Below are 11,391 nucleotides of genomic sequence, written 5' to 3' on the forward strand. Positions count from 1 at the left end.
CAGTAGTCAAGTAACCTCGACTATCTTCAGTAAGGATATTGAATTAGAACAGTATTAGGACAGTGGTTGGGGCAGAAGCCATACTCCAAGATGTTAAATATTAAGTAAGTGATGAAGTAATAAAGGCAACAAGATCAACATCTCTTTGGTGGTGAAAGAAAAGTGACTAAAAGTTGAGAAAGAATTTTTTAGGCCATGGGAGACCGGAGCACATCTGTAGGCAAACAGCAAGAAACCAACTGAAGGGTGAGATAAAAGTGGAACAAGAAGGGGCGCCTGGGTGGCTCAGTTGTTAAGCGTCTGCCATCAGCTCAGGTCATGATGCCAGGATCCTGGGATGGAGCCCTGCATTGAGCCCCACATCGAGCCCTACCCCAGCTCAGTGGGAAGCCTGCTTCTCCCTTTCCTGCTTCTCCTGCTTGTGTTCCCTCTCTCGCTGTGCCTCTCTCTGTCAAATACATAAATAAAATCTTAAAAAAAAAAAAAAAAGGAACAAGAAAAGGTACTGGAGAGAGAAGATGGAAGGAGAAAGAAGAGTTAGATATACATGGGGATTGGCAGTTATGGTGGTGAAGGCAGAGAGAGAACAATCACACCTGGGGACTGTTATGCCCCACCTTGAGAAAGACAGGACTTTGTCAAGCAACAGTGAGAAAATGAGCAACCAATACAGAAAAGTTGCACTCCATCCTACTTCTCTGCCTAATTCCCTTCCAGGGAGCGAAGGGGCAGAGAGTGGAAGGGGGCAGGGAGTGGAATCAGCTGGGACTTGGGTACACTCCTACCCAATGTGGGAAACATGTTATCAGTGAAAAAAGGAAGGATGGCAAGGGAGAGGGAAGACAAAGCAAAGAAAGAGAGAGGGAGAGAGAAAGGATTACATTATCACTAATATCTGACTAAACACTACTTAATTGCTTGCTTTCATTCAGATTATTCTGTTGGTCTAACAATCTAGAAAAACATGTCTGTATGAATCAGTGAATGGATGAATCAATGATCCCCATTATGAGGATGAAGAACAGATTCAAGAGTAATTTGGTTTCAGACCATTTAGCTAATAAATTGTGAAGATGGGATTTGCACTCAGATCTTCTGATTCTAAATTCCATGCCTGTGTCTCTATATCATATATCATACTGCCTCTCTAAAACACCAAAATCTAAATTATTTCACTATACTGCCTCTCATCCATTTCAGGCACCCAGTACTTTCTTCTCTTCTGTCTTCTTTTTCTCCTTATCAATTACTGATCCTATAACAATTATTTACACTAACAAATATTTCTGTTCATCTTATATTAAAAATAAAACCCTAACCATCTGACATGATAAGATTTTTTTAAGACTTGACTTCTTTTAAAGTTTTTTTTAATGTATTCAACTAATCTCTACACTTTCTGTCTCCCTCTGTCCATACCCCTGCTCGTGCATGTTCTTGTTCTCTCTCTCTCTCTCTCTCTCTCTCTCAAATAAATAAATAAAACTGTCATTTTTTTTCTTAGGAATATATAAATATATAATTTCTTCTAACATTTTTAAGGTAGGGTAAGTTACACAAATTTTATTTTGAATTTACTCTTTTTGTTAAGCATTTTAATATGTCTGATGGTTTACATATTTAAGACATATATAATACCAGTAACTTTGAATGAATAATTATAGGATTTATTTGCTAATCAATTACTTCAACAGTCTCCCCTGCATGTTGAATTCTCTCCTTCCTTGTCCAACTTCAATCTATCTTTGCTTTGTTCCTAGCTGTAGAACACCAGAGAAAATTTATGTTGAACATCAGATTATAAATGTATAAATTCTAATCTGAGATAAGGCCCTACTCAGCAGTCTTTTCACTAATTTATCCTGCTCTTTCCCAATCCTCACAGTATCTATAACAAACCTTCATTACTCTTCTAACGTCCCCAAGTTTACCTTCATCAATCCCATGCTCAAAAAGTAATTGTCTTTTTACTCCATACCAAAGGAAAAAAAAGTCCTCATATAAGATTCTACCCTCCATATCCACACATACCAAATCCTTACAACTCTTAACCTCTGGGGTACAATACTGTTGTGTACCCTTGTCTAGAGTTAATCCCCCAACCAGTTGTTCTTGATCTCACCTCTTCCTACTTCATCTGAGACCCTGTTGTATTAATTATTCCCTGACCTCCCCCATCTTCAATATCATTAACCCACCAAAAAAAAAAAAAAAAAAGGTTCAAGTGCTAAATTAAAGTTCTTTCCCTAAACTCTATCTCCTCAGGCTACTTCTTGCCTCCCCTTCACTGGCAAGCCTCTATTTGGTCTTTGGTCTATCTCCCCAGCAATCTATCTTCCAAGTTCACCACTCACTTGGCTATGGAAAAGGTGAGGAACAACCTGATTTCCAAATTCAACTGCCCATATTCAGTCTTTATCTAATCAGACCTCACAGCCCTCAAAAGCCAATAAAACTAATAAACGTAAACAGCATAAAATAGAAAAATCACCATTTGTAATCCTCAAATGCAATGATCAATTCAAGCAAGGATCATTAATGGATCATAAAATCATTAATTTAAAAGGCTGTTAGGAAAACAATATATACATTGTCATAAATTATCACCCTATCGACTATTTCTTTATTAAACAGTAGCTAGATCTGTCCGTTCCCACCCTTATCAAGTGATGAAAACTGGACTCACCAACAGGGGGACAGCCTGCTATTATGTGCCTCCTGATGTGATAAGTGATGTGATAAGTGATAAAGTGGTAGGAATACATATCATCTGTGATATTTTTGCCAGAAATATTTAACCAGAATCTAATCACGAAGAAACAGACTAATTTGGAATATAGAATATACTCAAGCACAAATGCCTCTACTTTTCATAGGATAAACCAAAGAAGAGGAGGCACTGGGCCCTAGTCCAAATTTGGGGAGACTGAAAAGGCATACTAGCCAAATGCAATGCATGAAACTTGACTGAATCTTGCATTAGTAGAGAGAAAAAAGGCTCTAATAAAATGTTGGTGGTGCACCGAGGTGGCTCAGTGGGTTAAGCCTCTGCCTTCGGCTCAGGTCATGATCTCAGGGTCCTGGGATCGAGCCCCGCATTGGGCTCTCTGCTCAGCGGGGAGCCTGCTTCCCCCACTCTCTCTGCCTGCCTCTCTGCCTACTTGTGCTCTCTCTGCCAAATAAATAAATAAAATCTTAAAAAATAAAATAAAATGTTGGGACAAATGGGGAAATTTAAGTATGGACTCTATGTTTAATAGGGTTATTGAGTAATTGTTGATATTTTTAGGTGTCAAAATAGTATTGTGATTATATAAGAGAAATCCCTGCAATTGGGAGATGCATGCTTAAGTATTTAGGGATGAAGTGTCATGAAGTCTACAGCCTGCTTTCAGACTTGGCAAGGGGAAACGTGGCAGGGGGAGGGGGAAGTTTATGTACATGTGTGTAGGTGTTCACTCCAATACTCTTTATTTTTCTGTCCGTTAAAATTTTTTCAATAAAAATAATAATTAATCAATGAAGGCTTACCAAGAACTGGAGGCAAGTAGAAATGAACCAAACAAATAAAGGGGAGGAAGTGTGTGACAAGAATACTCAAGGAATTGGGAATATATGTGCAAAGGCTTGGAGGGGAAACCAAGCCTTTGCCAGAAACCAGAACTAATTCAATTATGTCTGAAAAAATTAGGGGCACCTGAATGGCTCAGTCAGCAAGCATCTGACTCTTGATTTCGGCTCAGGTCATGATCTCAGGATGGTGAGACTGAGCCCCACATCAGGCTCCTTGCTCAGCATGGAGTCTGCTGAAGATTCTCTCCCTGTCTCCCTGTGTCCTACCCTTGCTCGTACATGTGCTTGTTTTCTCTCTCTCTCTCTCTCGCTCAAATAAATAAAATCTTTTTTTTAAATATGAGAAAATTATTTATTTGGGGGGAGGACAGAGTTGGGGAGAGCACAAGGCTAGAGAGGTAAGTTGGGAAAAGAACTGAAATGAAGTAGAAATCAATTAAAATAATAAGGAATATGGATTTCATCATAAAGACAAAATAAGGCCACAGAAATAACTAACAATGAGAAATAATATAATCAGATTTTCCCCTTAGAAAAATCACTGATTATAGCACAGAGAATGGAATAGAGAAGACTAAGACTAGAAGAGTCCAGTTAGGAAACTTGCAATAATCTCAGTAAGAGATGACAGTAGCTTGAACTCAGATAATGGTGGTAGAGATAGAGAAAACTGGATAGATTCCAGATCTTTCTCCAGTTCCAACCTCTTTTCAGTGTCTCACAACCGTATTTATAACTGCTTACTGGGCAACTTCATCTACAAGTCTCAAAGATGCCTAAATTTAATATATCCAAAACTTACATTCATTATTTATCATATTTACTTGATTCTACCTATCAAAAGTTTATTCCTTCTTTAGGTCAGTTAATGGCAACATAATCTATCAGTTTCCTAAATTAGAAACCCTAGAGCCAACTTGACTCCCTGACCTCTCTACATTCTTTAATATATATACTAATGTGGACTGTCCTATGGAATGTACCTTCAAAATTCATTACACACCCATTCCTTGCACTCCATTCCAATTGCCAGTAATCTAGTCCAGGATTTTATTGCCAATTAAACTGCTGTGAGAATCTCCTACCAAAAGTACTTCCTTGGTCCTAACCTCACTCAACTTTAGAATCATCTTTCTTAAAATTCAAATTTGATCAGGTCACTCTCCTTAAGTATTCTTCAATCGTGGTGTATATATCAAGTCTATCAAGCCCAAAAACTCCACAACCTAGGCCCAATCTACCCCTCAGTTTAGCCAAACTGAAACAACAACATCGACAACAATAGAACAAGAACTTTCTTGACATAATACATGACTTCAAAATTTTACTTTATTCACTCCACAAAATGTCATAAAATATGATGCATACAATATACATACACAAATACACAACTTCAAGTCAAAAAGCCAACTATTTGAATATAAAATTCCCCAAGTCAATAACACTTTTTGCCATGAAAATTCCCGCAAATCCCACTTTTTTAAGTTCACCATATTAAAAAAAACAAAAAAACAAAAAACCTACCAATATCATTACATGACTTTTTTTTTTTTAAGATTTTATTTATTTATTTGACAGAGAGACAGATCACAAGAAGGCAGAGAGGCAGGCAGAAAGAAAGGGAAGCAGGCTCCCTGCTGAGCAGAGAGCTCGACATGGGGCTCGATCCCAGGACCCTGGGATCATGACCTGAGCCCAAGGCAGAGGCTTTAACCCACTGAGCCACCCAGGCGCCCTTACATGACTTATTCTAAATATTGTCTCTGACTATTCTAACCTCATGCTACCCTGTAAAAATATTGACTAGCTCAAGTTCTGTTACCTCAAGTCTTAATTTTGTATGACTGTGAAGTTGACCAGTTAACAAAATTGTAAGAGATTACATTCTTCCCCACTTATTTCATGTGTTTTAGTTAATTCAACTCTAAACACTAGAGCACAACTATGGACTACTGGACATGTAGAAAAATCAAAGCCTTTCTTTTTTTGCAAAAAGATGTTGAAAAATAACAGAAAAAGAAACAGATCTAGAAAGAGGATAAGATTTTACAAATAGTGAGTGGGCTTTAAAACTCTATTTATTCAGTTAAATCCTCACATTTGAAGAGCAATTACTAGTGGTAGAATACCCTGTAATTATAAAATAAGACATGAATAGAGGAATTGAAGACAGAGGAATTATTCCCATCAAGGAAACTAATCCAAGATAACCATAGCTTACTCTTGAAAAGACTAAAACTTTTTATACAAATAAGTCACTGCTGAAAATTTTAATTCTGAAATTATATATTTTCATAACTTTTCAAATAGCATATTTTGAAAACAGGTAACCCTTTCTTGATAACTTAATTTCGCCCTTATAATCAGTTATTATACTGTGCTACAACAGTGATACTTTCAGGTGCTACTGAAGGAAGTCAATTTGCTCCTAGAGTAAAGAATTTGGAATTTTTGGAAATTTTGGTGATCATACTAGTTCTTTTACTAGTTTGTTATCAATATATTTGTAGAATTTCTCTCTTCTCCCTAGAGATACTATCAGCAGTCACTGTTCTCTGCCTCCCTGTCTTTATTTCCGACTTTGGTAACCTCTATATCCCATTCTAATTTGATTCTTCTGAAACAAGTAACTTTTATTGAGGTATAACTGACATTTAACATTATATTAGTTTTAGGCGTAGTAACTAATTCTTGTACTTGACATAGCATCTAAACACACATAACCTCATCTAATTCTCACAATCACTATATAATCACTATATAAGAATTATCACTATTCCTATTTCATAGATGAGAAAATCAAGGCTCAGAAAGATTGAGTAATTTATCTAAGATAATAAAGCAGGTAAATAGCAAAAGTGATCCCAACTGTCAATCTTTTCTTCTTTCATCACCAAGTTAAGCTTGTTAAAAACAAATTAAATGAAAATAAGTAAATAAATAATAATTTTAAAAAAACAAATTAAATGAGTCAAAAGTGAGGCCCACAAGAATGAGGAAAAAAAAGATGTGATTCATATATGACCTCTGAATCTTTTAGGACATTCACAATATACATTACTAAGTAATTTATTAAAAGAGCTTACTTTTCTCCTTTTTTGGTAGTTGAAGCTACCTGGGAAAAAAAAATCATGTCTACATAAAGAAAATACAACTTTATCTACTTCAAATTCAAAAAACTAATACCAGTAACTAACAATTCAAAATAAAATAACAGTTCAAATCTGCAGTAAAACAAGGCTTTTGCATTTTCAGGAAACAAAATTTTTTCTTCAGATTAGGAGATACCTATCTGTGTTGTGTCATAATTAGATTGCCTTCTACTTTTCCCTTAACTGCCTCCCACTGCAAAAAGAGAGTTGCTGGAGGACCTAAAGGGTTAATCTAACATACTAAACAGCACCCAGTGAGACTTTTTTTCCCACCTGGTGGGAGTTGAGAACAACAGGTCAGACACTCACTGGAATAATGCAAACTACAGGTTTAAAACAATACCAATGACAATGGGTGGATAATTCTTTGTTGTATAGGGTGGGTGGGATGACATAGGATGTATGCTGTGCATTGTAAGTTTACCAACATTCCTGGCTAATGGCACCCCAACTTCAGTTGTGACAACGAAAAAGCATTTCTAGACACTGCCAAATATCCCTTGGAGGGCAAATTCACCCCTGTATGAGAACCATGAGTTTAGATATTAGGACCATGGATCTTTGAAAGAGGAGGCCGACAACAAGCCCTGTTAATCTTAGTGCTTTCACATTAATTTCGTTTTCAAAATATGAATTTTTAAGAATAAAATGGTAACAGTACAAGAATATACCTAAATAACATACAGTATATACCATCCTCCTTTAGATTAAAGCATTTTTAGAGAATTTTCTAAGATGTATTTCATCTATGTGGATACATTAGTCTCCCCACAACCCTCCATCCCCAAATGGGGAAACTTCCAGTTCTTTTCCAACTCTGCTAGAAAAATGTCAGTCGCAAGCACACATAAGAGAACCTAACAATTCTAATTAGAAATCCCCATTTCTTGCCTTACATGGCCACACTGTGGTTCCTGAGCCACAATCCTAGAGATTCAAGCTTCTACTCCAGAATTCTTCATATGGTTCCTGCCACCTTTTTGTGAATCAAGCAGGAAGTACGCTAATGACCTTTAAGGTTTTCTCTAATCCTGATATCCTAATATTCCAGGGCAAAGATACTCAAACTTTTACTTGACTCCCAGCTAAAGAGAATACCTCTTGAGATCACTGAAATCATTCACGCTAAATTTCTTTCTCCACACTTTAATCTATGCTGGATATAACCAAACAGAATGTCAGTTGTTTAGAACATGGATTATTAACACCAGAGATCTGCTTATTCTCTGACTCAAAATATTTTAAACATGTAAGTTGATTTTAAAAGAAACACTTCAAAAAGCTATGAGCTGATACCATTTACATGCATGAATCACAATAGGAAAATATTAAGATGGAAAGATTAGTGGTTGCCCAGGTCCAGGGTGGGTCGGGAGAGTGGGGGAGTACTATCAATGAGCAGGTTTCTTTTTGGGGTGATGAAAATGTTCTAAAATTAGACTATGACGGTTTTACAACTATGTATATATACTATAAATCATTTAATTTTACACTTTATTTTTTTTAAGATTTTATTTACTTATTTGACAGAGATAGACACAGCAAGAGAGGGAACACAAGCAGGGGGAGTGGGAGAGGGAGAAGCAGGCTCCCCATGAGCAGGCAGCCCCGGGGTTGATCCCAGGACTCTGAAATCATGACCTCAGGGGAAGACAGACGCTTAACGACTGGGCCAAGCTGCCCAGGCACCCCTAATTTTACACTTTAAATGAGTATGCTTTACTCAAAGTTGTTTGTAAAAATTAAAAGTAAGAAAAAAGAATTTTAAGCAACTTTCATTGGTAGGAAAAGGAATGTGATTAAGAACAAATTCTGCAAAGTTTGCCATTTCATTAGTTATATAAGATTTGATTTTAATTCTGACATAAAAACTTAGTACCTATCCAGAAATAAATTTTAACTTTTCCAAAAAACATACAAAAATTTAATCATCTTTTCCTAGCAAACTTTCAATAATTTAAAAACAAAGAAAAACATTTCAGAAAGCCAAATGCTAGAACAGCAATGCCTCTACAAGACCAAAATATATCAGTAAAATCAAGAAAACATGAAAAGTCTTTATAATTCTGTGATTCATTCTTCACAAAGAAAACCATTACAACATTTTTCATTTCTTTTAAAAAATGATCCTGTAATGTCTGTCCTGGTAGTGTAATAATTTTTAAGTTAACAGGGCATAATTTTAAAATAGCCAAATCACAATAAAACTGCAAACATCTAATACCCCAAGCCACAACTATCAATCACCCAAAATTTGCATATATTGGTCATTTTTACCAAAACCTTTCATGAGCAAGGATGACCACTATGAACCATCAAGTAATACCTATTTCTAGGAAATCAGACTCTGACTGCAAGACTAATATAGACAAATCCCATCTGTTCCACCCAAACTGCTTAGGAATCAAGGCTCTTCAAAGTACTTTTCCAATTAGAACTCTACAGATTTATAAAAGTCAACCTGAATGTTCACCAAAATCTGCAGTTTAAGTTACCACAATAATGCATTTCTCGGCATACTATATCGTGATATCATTTGCCTTGTCAGCATTTACTATTAAGATTGCCCTGGGGTTTGCCAATTAAAAACAAAAAACAAAACAGTTCAAACAATTTAATTCCTCGAAAGTAAGGGGAGCCTGACTCAATAAAAGCCAAAAAATAAAGCTGGTTAAAAGCGAATTAAAACAAAACTTGCAATGCCGGGTCAGTCAGTCAAAATTCTAAAATACCATCCTGAACTCTACACACGGACAGACCAAGTGGTTAGTTATAATGGGTAGCCAAAAGTTCCCTTGTCAACGACGGGAGAGCAGGGGAGGCCTGCTTTTGTACCAATGCACAGATGGAAAGAAGCAGAACTGAAGAAAATTAATTACCGAACAAATTATTGCGAGCTAAATCGTCAAACTGAAAAAATCGAGTTTTTATTTGGGGGGGGGGGGTAGCCCTCCTTTTTTTCCTTGGGAAGAGAAACTATTTTTTTACATTTAAATTATTCCAGTAGGCTCAAAAGGGGGTTAAGGGCCCGGCTGGGGTGGGGGGCAAAGTTTGGGGGCGGCATCCAAGGAGGGTGGTGGAAGTTCCAAAGCCCGGATCCCAGAAAGGGGCGAGACGGGGGACAGCGGCGTTTTCGGCCGCAGACTGGAAGCGAGGAGAACAGCTGCGGGCCCTGAACCCGGAGCGGGACCGAAAAGGAAGAGGCGGCGGCGGAGAGGGGAATGGAAGCTTCAGCGCCCGTCAGTTGTGACCGAAACTCTGTCCGCTTTGGGCCGGGGAGGAGACATAGGGGGTGGGGTCTGGAGCCCTCTCTCCACCGGAGGTCGGGACGAGGGTGGGCCGCGAAGCGCTGGGGGCCGGTTGGGGCCGCCCCGACACCTACCTGCGGGTCCCGGGCAGCCGCCCCAGAGCGAGGCCTAGTGCATCGCCGCCGCCTCCAGCCCTCCACGTCGCGCCGAGGCTGCTCCGCGGCCGCCGCCGCCGCCGCCCGGAGCCCCGCCGGGCCCGAGCCCGGCTTTCCGCCCCCGCCCCCGCCCAGCGCCGGCTGGCCCGTCGGCCGGGGCAGCACAGGGCCGCCCTCCCGAGCCCAGCTCTGCTCGCGGGTGAGAGGCGGCAGCGGCGGCTCCCTCACGTCTCTCCCGGGTGTCCTGTCAGCCAGCAGTTTCCCCCGGGTCCGCAGCGCCGCCTCCGCCGCTGCTGCCACCGCCTCTCCCACATCCCCGGCCTCCAGAGGAGCCGCCGCCGCCGCCGCGCCGCGCCGCGACCACTACCCCTAGCGCTTCTGCTCCCTGCTCCACTGCTTTCCCTCACCCAGCCGGCCCGCCTCGGCCCGGCTAGGTCCGGGAAACAGCGCCGGAGGCCGCCGCGAGGCCGCCGCAGTCCCCAGCCCACAATCCACCGCGCGCCTCCGCCGGGGCGGGAGGGCCGCGGCCCGGGCCAGGGGGGGAGCGCTCGCCGCCTCGGGAGAGGGGCCACGGCGCGGACGCCACGGGCCCAGCCGGCGTTCCCCGGGAGCGGGAAATACCCCCGCGCGACTCCTCTGCGCCTCCTCTGATAGTCCTATACGCGAAGACCGAAACCCACGCTGAACTCTACTTTTCCCCACGACCCTTCCCCCACCCGAGTTCTCAAGAGCACCCAGAGGCCGCCTTCTGCCTGCCCTGGGACTGGCCCGCGATTCCTCAGCGGGGCCTTCGCCCACCCCCAGACCAACCGACTCCAAACGTCCTTGAACCCACCCGGGACCTATTAAAGTAGATACTTCCACAACAGTCCACCTCTCCTCTCGCCCCCTCAAAGTGAATGCTGTTCAGAGTTTCCCAAATAAATGTCCTTTAAAGGGTTAAAGGTCATCCCCTCCCCAACAACCCACTGGACTTTGAAAATAGTGCATTGTCTCTCTGTTGATACCTTCCCCCACCGAGTCGTTCTCTTTAATTTTCCTCTAGTTCCAGGCCTTTCTACAATCTACCACACCATTCTGGCACGTAAACCGGTTATTGCTGCTCTTGGACTGAGATAAAGTGTTTGTGTATTAATACCTTCTCACTGTGATTGTTAACAATAATACAATTCAGCCTGTTGTTTGAGGGCTTGCAATTTTAATTCAATAAAAGAGCAATCTGCAAAAAAGAAAATGTCTTACAATATTTTTAAAAAGAGAAAA

At 40.5% G+C, this 11,391-nt stretch overlaps 1 protein-coding gene across 4 annotated transcripts in view; it reads right to left on the minus strand.

The window, feature by feature from the left end:
- VPS54 (VPS54 subunit of GARP complex) overlaps nt 1-10,232 on the minus strand; it is a 97,691-nt gene extending 87,459 nt beyond the window's left edge. For 3 of the 4 annotated variants that reach the window (XR_013967342.1, XM_080812634.1, XM_080812632.1), the window contains exon 1: nt 10,108-10,205. The gene's annotated coding sequence lies outside the window, so the exon portion shown is untranslated. Of the gene's footprint in view, nt 1-10,107 lie in introns of all 4 variants that reach the window. The other variant, XM_080812633.1, reaches the window with a different exon arrangement.
- Between the last annotated feature and the right edge of the window lie 1,159 nt (nt 10,233-11,391).

This window comes from Martes martes (assembly GCF_963455335.1).
Source record: "Martes martes genome assembly, chromosome: 9".
Lineage (NCBI taxonomy): Eukaryota > Metazoa > Chordata > Mammalia > Carnivora > Mustelidae > Martes > Martes martes.